This window comes from Solanum lycopersicum, chromosome 7 (genome assembly GCF_036512215.1).
Source record: "Solanum lycopersicum chromosome 7, SLM_r2.1".
Lineage (NCBI taxonomy): Eukaryota > Viridiplantae > Streptophyta > Magnoliopsida > Solanales > Solanaceae > Solanum > Solanum lycopersicum.
Window position 1 is genome coordinate 62,569,704 of NC_090806.1, and position 18,256 is coordinate 62,587,959.

Sequence of the window (18,256 nt, forward strand, 5' to 3'; positions counted from 1 at the left end):
ACAAAAAAATTTGGCATTTTTGACTTTGGAATCTGGATCACGCAAAAAATGGTTTGCTATAGCACGCGAAAATCGTCAAAATGAGGGGTATGCTCGCTTTGGGGCTCGTTTGACCTTCCAAGTGGGTCAGAAAAGTCGTGATGGCCAACCAGATGCATAGACAAGGTCTTGACCGACGTCCACAAAGAAATTTGGCATTTTTGACTTTGGAATCTGGATCACGCAAAAAATGGTTTGCTATAGCACGCGAAAATCGTCAAAATGAGGGGTATGCTCGCTTTGGGGCTCGTTTGACCTTCCAAGTGGGTCGGACGGGCCGTGATGGCCAACCAGATGCATAGACAAGGTCTTGATGGACATCCACGAAAAAATTTGGCATTTTTGATGTTGGAATACGGATCACCCAAAAAATGGTTTACTATAGCACACGGAAATCGTGAAAATGAGGGGTATGCTCGCTTCGAGGCTTGTTTGACCTTCCAAATGGGTCGGACATGCTGTGATGGCCAATCGGAATTATAAACAAGGTCTTGACGGACGTCCACGAAAAAATTTGGCATTTTTGAAGTCGGAATCCGGATCACCCAAAAAATAGTTTGCTATAGCACACGATAATCGTTGAAATGAGGGGTTTGATTGCTTCGGGCATCGTTTGACCTTCCAAATGGGTCGGACGGGCTGTGATGGCAAACCGTATGAATAGACAAGGTCTTGATGGACGTCCACGAAAATTTTTGGCATTTTTGACATGGGAATCCGGATCACCCAAAAAATGGTTTACTATAGCACACGAAAATCGTCGAAATGAGGGGTATGTTCGCTTTGGGGCTCGTTTGACCTTCCAAATGGGTTGGACAAGCCGTGATGTCCAACCGGATGCATAGACAAGGTCTTGATGGATGTCCACGAAAAAAATTGGCATTTTTGACGTCGGAATCCGGATCACCCAAAAAATGGTTTACTATAGCACACGAAAATCATCGAAATGAGGGGTATGCTCGCTTCTGGGCTTGTTTGACCTTCAAAATGGCTCGGACAACCATGATGGCCAACCTAATGCATAGACAAGGTCTTCATGGATGTCCATTAAATTTTTTTGGCATTTTTGACGTTGGAATGCAGATCACCCAAAAAATGGTTTGCTATAGCACACGAAAATCGTCGAAATAAGGGGTATGCTCGCTTTGGGGCTTGTTTGACCTTCCAAATGGGTCGGACGGGCTGTGATGGCCAACCGGATGCATAGACCAGCTCTTGACGGACGTTCATGACAAAATTTTGCATTTTTGACTTTGGAATCTGGATCAACCAAAAAATGGTTTGCTATAGCACACAAAAATCGTCGAAATAAGGGGTATGCTCGCTTCGGAGGTCGTTTGACCTTCCAAATGGGTCGAACGGGCCGTGATGACCAACCGGATGCATAGACAAGGTCTTAACGGACCTCCACGAAAAAACATGGCATTTTTGACATTAGAATCCGGATCACCCAAAAAATGGTTTACTATAGCATACAAAAATCATCGAAATGAGGGGTATGCTCGCTTCGGGGCTTGTTTGCCCTTCCAAATGGGTCAGACAAGCCGTGATGCCCAACCGGATGCATAGACCAGGTCTTGACGGACGTCCATGAAAAAATTTGGCATTTTTGACGTCGGAATCTGGATCAACCAAAAAATGGTTTGCTATAGCATACGAAAATCATCGAAATAAGGGGTATGCTCACTTCGGGACTCGTTTGACCTTCCAAATGGGTCGAACGGGCCGTGATGGACAACCGGATGCATAGACAAGGTCTTGACGGACGTCCACGAAAAAATTTGGCATTTAAGGTGTCGGAATCCGGATCACCCAAAAAATGGTTTGCTATAGCATACGAAAATCATCGAAATAAGGGGTATGCTCACTTCGGGACTCGTTTGACCTTCCAAATGGGTCGAACGGGCCGTGATGGCCAACCGGATGCATAGACAAGGTCTTGACAGACGTCCACGACAAAATTTAGAATTTTTGACGTAGGAATCCGGATCACCCAAAAATCGTTTGCTATAGCACACGAAAATCGTCGAAATGAGAGGTATGCTCGCTTGGGGACTCGTTTAACCTTACAAATAGGTCGGACAAGCCGTGATGGCCAACCGGATGAATAGACCAGGTCATAAAAGACGTCCACGAAAAAATTTGGCATTTTTGACGTCAAAATCCGGATCACCCAAAAAATGTTTTGCTATAGCACACAAAAATCGTTGAAATGAGAGGTATGCTCGCTTTGGGGCTCGTTTGACCTTCCAAATGGGTCGGACGGGCCGTGATGGCCAACCCGATGCATAGACAAGGTCTTGAAGGACGTCCACAACAAAATTTGGCATTTTTGACGTCGAAATCCGGATCAGCAAAAATTGTTTACTATAGCACATGAAAATCGTCGAAATGAGGGGTATGCTCGCTTTGGGGCTCGTTTGACCTTCCAAATGGGTCGGAGAAGCCGTGATGGCCAACCGGATGCATAGAAAAGGTCTTGATAGACGTCCACGAAAAAATTTGGCATTTTTGACGTTGGAATCCGGATCACCCAAAAAATGGCTTACTATAGCACATAAATATCGTCGAAATGAGGGGTATGCTCGCTTCTGGGCTTGTTTGACCTTCCAAATGGGTCGGACAACCGTGATGGCCAACCGAATGCATTGACAAGGTCTTGACGGACGTTCACGAAATTTTTTTGGTATTTTTGACGTTGGAATCTGGATCACCCAAAAATGGTTTGCTATAACACACGAAAATCATCGAAATGAGGGGTATACTCGCTTCGGGGCTCGTTTGACCTACCAAATGGGTCGTACAGGCCGTGATGGCCAAACGGATGCATAGACAAGGTCTTGACGGACGTCCATGAAAATTTGGCATTTTTGACATCGAAATCCGGATCACCCAAAAAATGGTTAACTATAGCAAAAGAAAATTGTCGAAATGAGCGGTATGCTCGCTTCAGGGCTCGTTTGACCTTCCAAACGGGTCGGACGGGCCGTGATGGCCAACCGGATGCATAGACAAGGTCTTGACAGATGTCCACGAAAAAAATTGGCATTTTTGACGTCGGAATCCGGATAATCCAAAAAATAGTTTACTATAGCACACGAAAATCATCGAAATGAGGGGTATGCTCGCTTCTTGGCTTGTTTGACCTTCCAAATGGGTCGGACAACCGTGATGGCCAACTGGATGCATAGACAAGGTCTTGACGGACGTCCATGAAAAAATTTGGCATTTTTGACGTCGAAATCTGAATCACCCAAAAAATGGTTTTCTATGGCACATGAAAATCATCGAAATGAGGGGTATGCTTGCTTCGGGGCTCGTTTGACCTTCCAAATTGGTCGGACGCGCCGTGATGGCCTACCGGATGCATAGACAAGGTCTTGATGGACATCCCCGAAAAAATTTGGCATTTTTTACGTCGGAATCCGGATCACCCATAAAAAGGTTTACTATAGCACACGAAAATTGTCGAAATGAGGGGTATGCTCGCTTTGGGGCTCGTTTGACCTTCCAAATGGGTCGGACAAGCCGTGATGGCCAAACGGATGCATAGACAGGGTCTTGAGGGACGTCCACGAATAAATTTGGCATTTTTGACGTCGGAATCTGGATCACCCAAAAAATGGTTTGCTATAGCACACGAAAATCGTCGAAATGATAGGTATGCTCGCTTCGGGGCTCGTTTGACCTTCCAAATGGGTCGGACGGGCCGTGATGGACAACCGGATGCATAGACAAGGTCTTGACGGACGTCCACGATAATATTTGGCATTTTTGACGTCGGAATCCGAATCACCCAAAAAATGGTTTACTATAGCACACGAAAATCGTCGAAATGAAGGGTATGCTCGCTTCTGGGCTTGTTTGACCTTCCAAATGGGTCGGACAACTGCGATGGCAAACCGGATGCATAAACAAGTTCTTCACGGACGTCAACAAAAAAAATTGGCATTTTTTACGTCGTAATCCAGATCACCCAAAAAATGGTTAGCTATAGCGTACGAAAATCGTCGAAATGAGGGGCATGCTCGCTTCTGGGCTTGTTTGACCTTCCAAATGGGTGGGACGACCGTGATGGACAACCGGATGCATAGACAAGGTCTTGACGGACGTTTACAAAAAAAATTGGCATTTTTGACGTCGGAATCGTGATCATCAAAAAAATGGTTTACTATAGCATATGAAAATCATCGAAATGAGGGGTATGCTCGCTTTTGGGCTTGTTTGATCTTCTAAATTGGTCGGACAACCTTGATGGAAAACTGGATGAATAAACGAGGTCTTGACGGATGTCTACGAAAAAATTTGGCATTTTTGACGTCGGAATCCAGATCACTCAAAAAATGGTTTTGCTATAGCAAAAATTATCGAAATGAGGGGTATACTTGCTTCGGGGCTCGTTTGACCTTCCAAATGGGTCGGACGGGCTGTGATGACCAACCGGATGCATAGACAAGGTCTTGACGGACGTCCACTAAAAAAATTGGCATTTTTGACGTCGGAATCTGGATCACCCAAAAAATGGTTTACTACAGCACAAGAAAATCGTTGAAACTAGGGGTATGCTCGCTTCGGGGCTCGTTTGACCTTCCAAATGGGTCTGAAAAGGCGTGATGGCCAACCATATGCATAGACAAGGTCTTGACGGACGTCCACGAAAAAATTTCACATTTTTTACGTCGGAATCCGGATCACCCAAAAAATGGTTTGATATAGCACACGAAAATCGTCGAAATTAGGGGTATGCTCGCTTCGGGGCTCGTTTGACCTTCCAAATGGGTCGGACGGGCCGTGATAGCAACCGGATGCATAGGCAAGATATTGACGGACGTCCATAAAAAAATTTAGCATTTTTGACATCAGATAACCCAAAAAATGGTTTACTATAGAAACAAAAATCATCGGAATGAGGGGTATGCTCGCTTCGGGGCTTGTTTGACCTTCCAAATGGGTCGGACGGGCCGTGATGGCCAACCGGATGCATAGACAAGGTCTTGACGGACGTCTACGAAAAAATTTGGCATTTTTGACGTCGGAATCCGGATCACCCAAAAAAAGGTTTACTATAGCACACAAAAATCGTCGAAATGAGGGGTATGCTCGCTTCGGGGCTCATTTGAACTTCCAAATCGGTCAGACGGGCCGTGATGGCTAACCGGATGCATAGACAAGGTCTTCACGGACTTCCATGAAAACATTTGGCATATTTGACGTTGGAATCCGGATCACCCAAAAAATGGTTTGCTATAGCACACGAAAATCATCTAAATGAGGGGTATGCTCGCTTCGGGGCTCGTTTGACCTTCCAAATGGGTCTGACGGGCCGTGATGGCCAACCGGATGCATAGACAAGGTCTTGTCAGACGTCCACAAAAAAATGTGGCATTTTTTACGTCGGAATCTGGATCACCCAAAAAATTGTTTACTATAGCACAAGAAAATTGTTGAAACTAGGGGTATGCTCGCTTCGGGGCTCGTTTGACCTTCCAAATGGGTCGGACAAGATGTGATGGCCAACTGGATGCATAGATAAGGTCTTGACGGACGTCCACGAAAAAATTTGGTATTTTTGACGTCGTAATCTGGATCAACCAAAAAATGGTTTGCTATAGCACACGAAAATTGTTAAAATGAGGGGTATGCTCGCTTCGGAGCTCGTTTGACCTTCCTAATGGGTCGGACGGGCCGTGATGGCCAACCGAATGCATAGACAAGGTCTTGACGAACGTCCACGAAAAAATTTTGCATTTTTGACGTCGGAATCAGGATCACCCAAAAATTTGTTTACTATAGTACACAAAAATCGTCGAAATGAGGGGTATGCTTGCTTTGGGGATCGTTTGACCTTCCAAATGGGTCGGACAAGCTATGATGGCCAACCGGATGCATAGACAAGGTCTTGACGGACATCCACAAAAAAATTTGGTATTTTTGACGTCTGAATCCGGATCACCCAAAAAATGGTTTGCTATAGCACACGAAAATCGTCGAAATGAGGGGTATGCTTGTTTGGGGGCTCGTTTGACCTTCCAAATGGGTCGTACTGGCCGTGATGGCCAATCGGATGCATAGACAAGGTCTTGACGGACATCCACAAAAAAATTTGGTATTTTTGACGTCTGAATCCGGATCACCCAAAAAATGGTTTGCTATAGCACACGAAAATCGTCTAAATGAGGGGTATGCTCGCTTCGTGGCTCGTTTGAACTTCCAAATGGGTCGGAGGGGCCGTGATGGCCAACCGCATGCATAGACAAGGTCTTGATGGACGTCCACGAAATTTTTTTGCATTTTTGACGTCGGAATCCGGATCACCCAAAAAATGGTTTACTATAGCACACAAAAATCGTCGAAGTGAGGGGTATGCTCGCTTCGTGGCTCGTTTGAACTTCCAAATGGGTCGGAGGGGCCGTGATGGCCAAAAATGGGTCGGAATCCTGATCACCCAAAAATGGGTCGGACAAGCTATGATTGCCAACCGGATGCATAGACCAGGTCTTGACGGACATCCACCAAAAAATTTGGTATTTTTCACGTCTGAATCCGGATCACCCAAAAAATGGTTTGCTATAGCACACGAAATCGTCTAAATGAGGGGTATGCTCGCTTCGTGGCTCGTTTGAACTTCCAAATGGGTCGGAGGGGCCGTGATGGCCAACCGCATGCATAGACAAGGTCTTGATGGACGTCCACGAAATTTTTTTGCATTTTTGACGTCAGAATCCGGATCACCCAAAAAATGGTTTACTATAGCACACGAAAATCATCGAAATGAGGGGTATGCTTGCTTCGTGGCTCGTTTGAATTTCCAAATGGGTCGGACGGGCCGTGATGGACAACCGGATGCATAGACAAGGTCTTGACAGACGTCCACGAAAATTTTTCGCATCTTTGACGTCGGAATCCGGATCACCCAAAAACTGGTTTACTATAGCACACGAAAATCATCGAAATGAGAGGTATACTCGCTTCGGGGCACGTTTGACCATCCAAATGGGTCAGACGGGCCGTGATGTCCAACCGCATGCATAGACAAGGTCTTGACGGACTTCCACGAAAAAATTTGGCATTTTTTATGTCGAAATCCGAATCACCCAAAAAATGGTTTGCTACACACGAAAATCGTCGAAATGAGGCGTATGCTCGCTTCGGGGCACGTTTGACCTTCCAAATAGGTCGTACAAGCCGTGATGACCAACCGTATGCATAGACAAGTTCTTGACAGATGTCCACGAAAAAAGTTTGCATTTTTGAAGTCGTAATCTGGATCACCCAAAAATGGTTTGCTATAGCACACGAAAATCGTCGAAATGAGGGGTATGCTCGCTTCGAGCTCGTTTGACCTTCCAAATGGGTTGGACCAGACGTAATAGCTAACCGGATGCTAGGACAAGGTCATGACGGACGTCCTCAAAAAAATTTGGCATTTTTGACGTCGTAATCTGGATCACCCAAAAAATGGTTTGCTATAGCACACGAAAATCGTCGAAATGAGGGGTATGCTCGCCTGGGGCTCGTTTGACCTTCCAAATGGGTCGGACGGGTAGTGATGGCCAACCACATGTATAGAAAAGGTCTTGACGGAGGTCCTCGAAAAAATTTGGCATTTTGACGTTGAAATCAAGATCACCCAAAAAATGGTTTACCATAGCACACGAAAATCATCGAAATGAGGGGTATGCTCGCTTCGGGGCTCGTTTGACCTACTAAATGTGTCGGACAGGCCGTGATGGACAAATTGATGCACAGACAAGGTCTTGACGGACGTCCAAAAAAAAATTTGGCTTTTTTACGTCGGAATTCAGATCACCAAAAAAATGGTTTTCTATAGCACACGAAAATCCTCGAAATGATGGGTATGCTCGCTTTGGGGCTCGTTTGACCTTCCAAATGGGTTGGAGAAGCCGTGATGGAAAATCGGATGCATAGACAATGTCTTGACGGAAGTCCACAAAAAATATGGCATTTTTGACGTCGAAATCCAGATCACCCAAAAAAATGATTTTCTATAGCACACGAAAATCGTCGAGATGAGGGGTATGCTCGCTTCGGGGCTTGTTTGACCATCCAAATGGGTCGGACGGGCCATTATGGCCAACCAGATGCATAGACAAGGTCTTGACGGACGTCCACAAAAAAAATTGGCATTTTTGACGTCGGAATCCGGATCATCCAAAAAATAATTTACTATAGCACACGAAAATTGTCAAAATGAGGGGAATGCTCGCTTCGCGGCTCGTTTGACCTTTCAAATGGGTCGGACAAGCCGTGATGGCAAACCGGATGCATAGATAAGGTCTTGACGGTCGTCCACAAAAAAATTTTGCATTGTTGACTTCAGATACCGGATCACCCAAAAAATGGTTTACTATAGCACACGAAAATTGTCAAAATGAGGGGTATGCTCGCTTCGAGGCTCGTTTGACCTTCCAAATGGGTCGGACAAGCCGTGTTGCCCAACCGGATGAATAGACAAGGTCTTAACGAACGTCCACGAAAACATTTGGCATTTTTGACGTTGGAATCCGGATTAACCAAAAAATGGTTTGCTATAGCACACGAAAATCGTTGAAATGAGGGGTATGCTCGCTTTGGGGCTCGTTTGACCTTCCAAATAGGTCGTACGGGCCGTGATGGCCTACCGGATGCATAGACAAGGTCTTGACGGACGTCCACAAAAAAATTTGACATTTTTCACATCGGAATCTGGATCACCCGAAAAATGGTTTGCTATAGCACATGAAAATCGTCGAAATGAGGGGTATTCTCGCTTCGGGGCTCGTTTCACCTTCTAAATGGGTCGGACAAGCTGTGATGACCAACCGGATGCATAGAAAAGGTCTTGACGGACGTCCAAGAAAAAATTAGGCATTTTTGACGTCGGAATCTAGATCACCCAAAATATGGTTTGCTATAGCACACGAAAATCGTCGAAATGAGTGTTATACTTGCTTCGAGTCTCGTTTGACCTTCCAAATGGGTCGGACAAGCCGTGATGGCCAACCGGATGCATAGACAAGGTCTTGACAGAAGTCCAAAAAAAATATGGCATTTTTGACGTCGAAATCTAGATCACCCAAAAAATTATTTTCTATAGCACACGAAAATCGTCGAGATGAGGGTATGATCGCTTCGGGGCTCGTTTGACCTTCCAAATGGGTCGGACAGGCCATTATGGCCAACCGGATGCATAGACAAGGTCTTGACGGACGTCCACAAAAAAATTAGGCATTTTTGACGTCGGAATCTGGATCACCCAAAAACTAATTTACTATAGCACACGAAAATTGTCAAAATGAGGGGAATGCTCGCTTCGCGGCTCGTTTGACCTTCCAAATGGGTCGGACAAGCCGTGATGGCCAACCGGATGCATAGACAAGGTTTTGACGGAAGTCCACAAACAAATTTTGCATTTTTGACGTCGAAATCAGGATCACCCAAAAAATGGTTTTCTATAGCACACGAAAATCGTCGAAATGAGGGGTATGCTTGCTTCAGGGCTCGTTTGACCTTTCAAATGGGTCGGACGGGACGTGATGGCCAACCGGATGCATAGACAAGGTCTTAACGAACGTCCACGAAAACATTTGGCATTTTTGACGTCGAAATCCAGATCACCCAAAAAATAGTTTACTATAGCAAACGAAAATTGTCAAAATGAGGGGTATGCTAGCTTAGAGGCTCGTTTGACCTTCCAAATGGGTCGGACAAGCCGTGATGGCCAACCAGATGCATAGACAAGGTCTTGACGGTCGTCCACAAAAAAATTTGGCATTGTTGACTTCAGATACCGAATCACCCAAAAAATGGTTTACTATAGCACACGAAAATTGTCAAAATGAGGGGTATGCTCGCTTCGGGGCTCGTTTGACCTTCCAAATGGGTCGGACAAGCCGTGATGGCCAACTGGATGCATAGACAAGGTCTTAACTAACGTCCACGAAAAGATTTGGCATTTTTGACGTTGGAATCCGGATTAACCAAAAAATGGTTTGCTAAAGCACACGAAAATCGTCAAAATGAGGGGTATGCTCGCTTTGGGGCTCGTTTGACCTTCCAAATAGGTCGTACGGGCCGTGATGGCCTACCGGATGCATAGACAAGGTCTTGACGGACGTCCACAAAAAAATTTGGCATTTTTGACGTCGGAATCTGGATCACTCAAAAAATGGATTACTATAGCACACGAAAATCGTCGAAATGAGAGGTATTCTCGCTTCGGGGCTCGTTTCACCTTCTAAATGGGTCGGACAAGCCGTGATGACCAACCGGATGCATAGAAAAGGTCTTGAAGGATGTCCACGAAAAAATTTGGCATTTTTGACATCGGAATCTAGATCACCCAAAATATGGTTTGCTATAGCACACGAAAATCGTCGAAATGAGTGGTATGCTCGCTTCGGAGCTCGTTTGACCTTCCAAATGGGTCGGACAAGCCGTGATGGCCAACCGGATGCATAGACAAGGTCCTGATGGAAGTTCACAAAAATTTTTTGTATTTTTGACATCGAAATCCAGATCACCCAAAACATGGTTTTCTATAGCACACGAAAATCGTCAAAATGAGGAGTATGCTCGCTTCGGGGCTCGTTTGACCTTTCAAATGGGTCGTACAGGCCGTGATGGCCAACCGGATGCATAGACAAGGTCTTGAGGGACGTCCACAAAAAATTTTGGCATTTTTAACGTCGGAATCTGGATCACCCAAAAAATGGTTTACCATAGCACACGAAAATTGTAAAAATTAGGGGTATGCTCGCTTCGGGGCTCAATTGACCTTCCAAATGGGTCGGACAAGCCGTGACTTCGGAATCCAGATCACCCAAAAACCGGTTTGCTATAGCACACGAAAATCATCGAAATGAGGGGTATGCTCGCTTCGGGGCTTGTTTGACCTTCCAACTTGGTCAGACGGGCCGTGAGGGCCAACCGGATGCATAGAAAATGTCACGACGGACCTCCACCAAAAAATTTTAGGCATTTTTGACGTCGGAATCCAGATCACCCAAAAAATGGTTAGCTATAGCACACGAAAATCGTCGAAATGAGTGGTATGCTCCCTTCGGGGCTCGTTTGACCTTCCAAATGGGTCGGACAAGACGTGATTGGCCTACCGGATGCATAGAAAAGGTCTTGAGGGATGTCCACGAAAACATCTAACATTTTTGACATCGGAATCCGGATCACCCAAAAAATGGTTTACTATAGCACACGAAAATCGTCAAAATGAGGGGTATGCTCGCTTCGGGGCTCATTTGACCTTCCAAATGGGTCGGACGGGCTTTGATGGCCAACCGGATGCATAGACAAGGTCGTGCGGACGTCCACAAAAAAATTTGGCATTATTGACATCGGAATCGGATCACCCAAAAAATGGTTTGCTATAGCACATGAAAATCGTCGAAATGAGGGGTATTCTCGCTTCGGGGCTCGTTTCACCTTCTAAATGGGTCAGACAAGCTGTGATGACCAACCGGATGCATAGAAAAGGTCTTGACGGACGTCCAAGAAAAAATTTGGCATTTTTGACGTCGAAATCTAGATCACCCAAAATATGGTTTGCTATAGCACACGAAAATCGTCGAAATGAGTGTTATACTTGCTTCGAGTCTCTTTTGACCTTCCAAATGGGTCGGACAAGCCGTGATGGCCAACCGGATGCATAGACAAGGTCTTGACGGAAGTCCACAAAAAATATGGCATTTTTGACGTCGAAATCTAGATCACCCAAAAAATTATTTTCTATAGCACGCGAAAATCGTCGAGATGAGGGGTATGATCGCTTCGGGGCTCGTTTGACCTTCCAAATGGGTCGGACAGGCCATTATGGCCAACCGGATGCATATACAAGGTCTTGGCGGACGTCCACAAAAAAATTTGGCATTTTTGACGTCGGAATCCGGATCACCCAAAAACTAATTTACTATAGCACACGAAAATTGTCAAAATGAGGGGAATGCTCGCTTCGCGGCTCGTTTGACCTTCCAAATGGGTTGGACAAGCCGTGATGGCCAACCGGATGCATAGACAAGGTCTTGACGGAAGTCCACGAACAAATTTTGCATTTTTGACGTCGAAATCAGGATCACCCAAAAAATGGTTTTCTATAGCACACGAAAATCGTCGAAATGAGGGGTATGCTTGCTTCAGGGCTCATTTGACCTTTCAAATGGGTCGGACGGGACGTGTTGGCCAACCAGATGCATAGACAAGGTCTTGACGGACGTCCATAATAAAATTTGGCATTTTTGACGTTGAAATCCAGATCACCCAAAAAATAGTTTACTATAGCAAACGAAAATTTTCAAAATGAGGGGTATGCTAGCTTAGAGGCTCGTTTGACCTTCCAAATGAATCGGACAAGCCGTGATGGCCAACCAGATGCATAGAAAAGGTCTTGACGGTCGTCCACAAAAAAATTTTGCATTGTTGACTTCAGATACCGAATCACCCAAAAAATGATTTACTATAGCACACGAAAATTGTCAAAATGAGGGGTATGCTCGCTTCGGGGCTCGTTTGACCTTCCAAATGGGTCGGACAAGCCGTGATGGCCAACCGGATTCATAGACAAGGTCTTAACGAACGTCCACGAAAACATTTGGCATTTTTGACGTTGGAATCCGGATTAACCAAAAAATGGTTTGTTATAGCACACGAAAATCGTTGAAATGAGGGGTATGCTCGCTTTGGGGCTTGTTTGACCTTCCAAATAGGTCGTACGGGCCGTGATGGCCTACCGGATGCATAGACAAGGTCTTGACGGACGTCCACAAAAAAATTTGGCATTTTTGACGTCGGAATCTGGATCACTCAAAAAATGGATTACTATAGCACACGAAAATCGTCGAAATGAGAGGTATTCTCGCTTCGGGGCTCGTTTCACCTTCTAAATGGGTCGGACAAGCCGTGATGACCAACCGGATGCATAGAAAAGGTCTTGACGAACGTCACCAAAAACATTTAAAATTTTTGACATCGGAATTCGGGTAACTCAAAAAATGGTTTTGCTATAGCACACGAAAATCATCGTAATGAAGGGTATGCTCGCTTCGGGGCTCGTTTGACCTTCCAAATGTGTTGAACAAGCAGTGATACCCAAGCGGATGCATAGACAAGGTCTTGACGGAAGTCCACAAATAAATTTGGCATTTTTAACGTCGGATTCCGGATCACCCAAAAAATAGTTTGCTATAGCACACGAAAATCATCGAAATGAAGGGTATGCTCGCTTCAGGGCTCGTTTGACCTTCCAAATAGGTCGGACAAGCCGTGATGGCCAACCGGATGCATAGACAAGGTCTTGACAGACGTCCACAAAAACATTTGGCATTTTTAACATTGGAATCCGGATCACCCAAAAAATGATTTTGCTATAGCACACGAAAATCGTCGTAATGAAGGGTATGCTCGCTATGGGGCTCGTTTGACCTTCCAAATGTGTCGGGCAAGCTGTGATGGCCAAGTGGATGCATAGACAAATTCTTGACGGACGTCCACAAAAAAATTTGGCATTTTTGACGTCGAAATCCGGATCAACAAAAAAATGGTATACTCTAGCACACAAAAATCGTCGAAATGAGGGGTATGCTCGCTTCGGGGCTCGTTTGACCTTCCAAATGGGTCGGACAAGTCATGATGGCCAACCAGATGCATATACAAGGTCTTGACAGACGTCCACGAAAAAATTTGGCATTTATGACGTCGGAATCCGGATCACCCAAAAAATGGTTTGCTATAGCACAGGAAAATCGTCGGAATAAGGGGTATGCTGCTTCGGAGCTCGTTTGACCTTCCAAATGGGTCGGATGGGCCGTGATGGCCAACCGGATGCATAGATAAGGTCGTGACGGACGTCCCCAAAAAAATTTGGCATTTTTGACGTCGGAATCGGATCACCCAAAAAATGGTTTACTATAGCACACGAAAATCGTCGAAATGATGGGTATGCTCGCTTTGGGGCTCGTTTGACCTTCCAAATAGGTAGGACAAGCCGTGATTATCCTACCGGATGCATAGACAAGGTCTTGACGGAGGTCCCTGAAAATTTTTTGACATTTTTGACGTCGGAATCCGGATCACCCAAAAAATGGTTTACTATAGCACACGAAAATCGTCGAAATGAGGGGTATACTCGCTTCTGGGCTCGTTTTACCTTCCAAATGGGTCGGACGAGCCGTGATGGTCAATCGGATGCATAGACAAGGTTGTGACGAACGTCCACGAAAAAATTTGGCATTTTTGACGTCGGAATTGGATCATCCAAAAAATGGTTTACTATAGCACACGAAAATCATCAAAATGAGGGGTATGCTCACTTCGAGGCTCGTTTGACCTTCCAAATGGGTCGTACAAGCCGTGATGGCCAACCGGATGAATAGACAATGTCTTGACGGATGTCCACTATCAAAATTGGCATTTTTGACGTCGGAATTGGATCACCAAAAAAATAGTTTACTATAGCACACGAAAATCATCGAAATGAGGGGTATGCTTTCTTCGAGGCTCGTTTGGCCATCAAAATGGGTCGGACAAGCCGTGATGGACAACCGGAAGAATAGACAAGGTCTTGACGGATGTCCACGAAAAAATTTGGCATTTTTGACGTCGGAGTCCGGATCACTCAAAAAATGGTTTACTATTGCACACGAAAATCGTTGAAATGGGGGTATGCTCGCTTCGGGGCTCGTTTGACCTTCCAAATGGGTCGGACGGGCCGTGATGGCCAACCGTATGCATATACAAGGTCTTGAAGGACGTCCACAAAAAAATTTGGCATTTTTACATCGGAATCTGGATCACCCAAAAAACGGTGTGATATACCACACGAAAATCGTCGAAATGAGGGGTATGCTTGTTTCGAGGCTCGTTTGACCATAAAAATGGGTCGGACAAGCCGTGATGGCCAACCGTATGCATAGACAAGGTCTTGACGAACGTCACAAAATAATTTAGCATTTTTGACGTCGGAATCCGGATCACACAAAAACTGGTGTGCTATAGCACACGAAAATCATCGAAATGAGGGGTTTGCTTGCTTCGAGGCTCGTTTGACCTTCCAAATGGGTCGGACAAGCCGTGATGGACAACCGCATGAATAGACAAGGTCTTGACGGACGTCTACCAACAAATTTGGCAATTTTTGACATCGGAATTGGATCACCCAAAAAACGGTTTACTATAGCACACGAATATCGTCGAAATCAGGGGTATGCTTGCTTCGAGGCTCGTTTGACCATCAAAATGGGTCGGACAAGCCGTGATGGCGAACCGGATGATAAGACAAGGTCTTGACGGACGTCCACGAAAAAATTTGGCATTTTTAACGTCGGTGTCTGGATCACTCAAAAAATGGTTTACTATTGCACACGAAAATCGTTGAAATGGGGTATGCTCGCTTTGAGGCTCGTTTGACCTTCCAAATGGGTCGGACGGGCCGTGATGGCCAACCGTATGCATATACAAGGTCTTGAAGGACGTCCACAAAAAAATTTGGCATTTTGACATTGGAATCCGGATCACCCAAAAAATGCTGTGCTATAGCACACGAAAATTGTCAAAATGAGGGGTATGCTTGCTTCGGGGCTCGTTTGACCTTCCAAATAGGTCGGAAAAGCCGTGATGGCTAACCGTATGCATAGACAAGGTCTAGACGGACGTCCATGAAAAAATATTGCATTTTTGACCTCAGAATCCGGATCACCTAAAAAATGGTGTGCTATAGCACACGAAAATCGTCGAAATGAGGGGTATGCTCTCTTCGGGGCTCGTTTGACCTTCCAAATGGGTCGGACAAGCCGTGATGGCCAACCGTATGCATAGACAAGGTCTATACGGACGTCCACAAAACATTTGGCATTTTTGATGACGGAATCCGGATCACCGAAAAAATGGTGTGCTATAGCACATGAAAATCGTCGAAATGAGGGGTATGCTCGCTTCGGGGCTTGTTTGACCTTCCAAATGGGTCGGACAAGCTGTGATGGCCAACCGTATGCATAGAAAGGGTCTTGGAAGACGTCCATGAAAAAAATTGGAATTTTTTCGTCGGGAATCCGGATCACCCAAAAAATGGTGTGCTATCGCACACGAAAATCGTCGAAATGAGGGGTATGCTTGCTTCGGGGCTCGTTTGACCTTCCAAATGGGTCGGACAAGCTGTGATGGCCAACCGTATGCATAGACAAGGTCTTGACGGACATCCACGAAATAATTTTGCATTTTTGACGTCAGAATCTGGATTACCCAAAAAATGGTGTGCTATAGAACACGAAAATTGTCGAAATGAGGGGTATGCTCGCTTCGGGGCTCGTTTGACCTTCCAAATGGGTCGGACAAACCGTGATTACCAACCGTATGCATTAAAAAGGTCTTGACAGACGTTTACGAAAAAAATTGGCATTTTTGACGTCGGAATCAGGATCACCTAAAAAAGGGTGTGCAATAGCACACGAAAATCGTCCGAATTAGGGGTATGCTCGCTTCGGGGGGGCTCATTTGACCTTCTAAATGGGTCGGAAAAGCCGTGATGGACAAGGTCTTGATGGACGTCCACCAAAAAATTTGACATTTTTGTCGTCGCAATCTGGATCACCCAAAAATGGTGTGCTTTAGCACATAAAAATCTTCAAAATGCGGGGTATGCTCGCTTCGGGGCGCGTTTGACCTTCCAAATGGGTCGGACAAGCCGTCATGGCCAACCGTATGCATAGACAAGGTCTTGACGGACTTCCATAAAAACATTTGGCCTTTTTGACGTCAGAATTTCGATCACCACAAAAATGTTGTTCTATTGCACACGAAAATCGTCGAAATGAGGGGTATTCTCGCTTCGGGGCTCGTTTGACCTTCCAAATGGGTCGGACAAGCCGTGATGGCCAACCGTATGCATAGACAAGGTCTTGACGGGCGTCCATGAAAAAATATGGCATTTTTGACGACAGAAACCGGATCACCCAAAAATGGTTTTGCTGTAGCACACAAAAATCATCGTAATGAAGGGTATGCTCGCTTCTGGGCTCGTTTGACTTTCCAAATGGGTCGGACAAGCCGTGATGGCCAACCGTATGCATAGAAAAGGTCTTGACAGATGTCCAGGAAAAAATTTGGCATTTTTGACGTCGGAATCCGATTCACCCAAAGAATGGTGTGCTATAGCACACGAAAATCGTCGAAATGAGGGGTATGCTCGCTTCGGGGCTCGTTTGACCTTCCAAATTGGTCGGACAAGCCGTGATGGCCAACCGTATGCATAGACAAGGTCTGGACGGACGTCCACAAAATAATTTGGCATTTTTTACGTCGGAATCTGGATCACCCAAAAAATGGTGTGCTATATAGCACACGAAAATTCTCGAAATGTGGGGTATGCTCGCTTAGGGGCTCTTTTGACCTTCCAAATGGGTCGGACAAATTGTGATTACCAACCGTATGCATTGAAAAGATCTTGACAGACGTCCACGAAAAAAATTGGCATTTTTGACATCGGAATCAGGATCACCTAAAAAAGGTCGTCCAAATTAGGGGCATGCTCGCTTCAGGGCTCGTTTGACCTTCCAAATGGGTCGGACAAGCCGTGATGGACAAGGTCTTGACGGACGTCCACCAAAAAATTTGGCATTTTTGTCGTTGGAATCCGGATCACCCAAAAAATGGTGTGCTTTAGCACATAAAAATCTTCAAAATGAGGGGTATGCTCGCTTCGGGGCTCGTTTGACCTTTCAAATGGGTCGGACAAGCCGTGATGGACAACCGTATGCATATACAAGGTCTTGACGGACTTCCACAAAAAATTTTGGCATTTTAGACGTCGGAATTTGGATCACCCAAAAAATGGTGTGCTATTGCACCAGAAAATCATCGAAATGAGGGGTATGCTTGCTTCGGGGCTCGTTTGACCTTCCAAATGGGTTGGACAAGCCGTGATGGCCAACCATATGCATAGAAGAGGTCTTGACGGACGTTCATGAAAAAATTTGGCATTTTTAACGTCGAAATCCGGATCACCCAAAAAATGGTATGCTATAGCACACGAAAATCGTCGAAATGAGGGGTATGCTCACTTCGGGGCTCATCTGTCCTTGCAAATGGGTCGTACAAGCCATGATGGCCATCTGTATGCATAGAAAAGGTCTTGACGGACGTCCACGAAAAAAATTGGCATTTTTTACGTCGGAATCCGGATCCCTCAAAAAATAGTGTGCTATAGCACACGAAA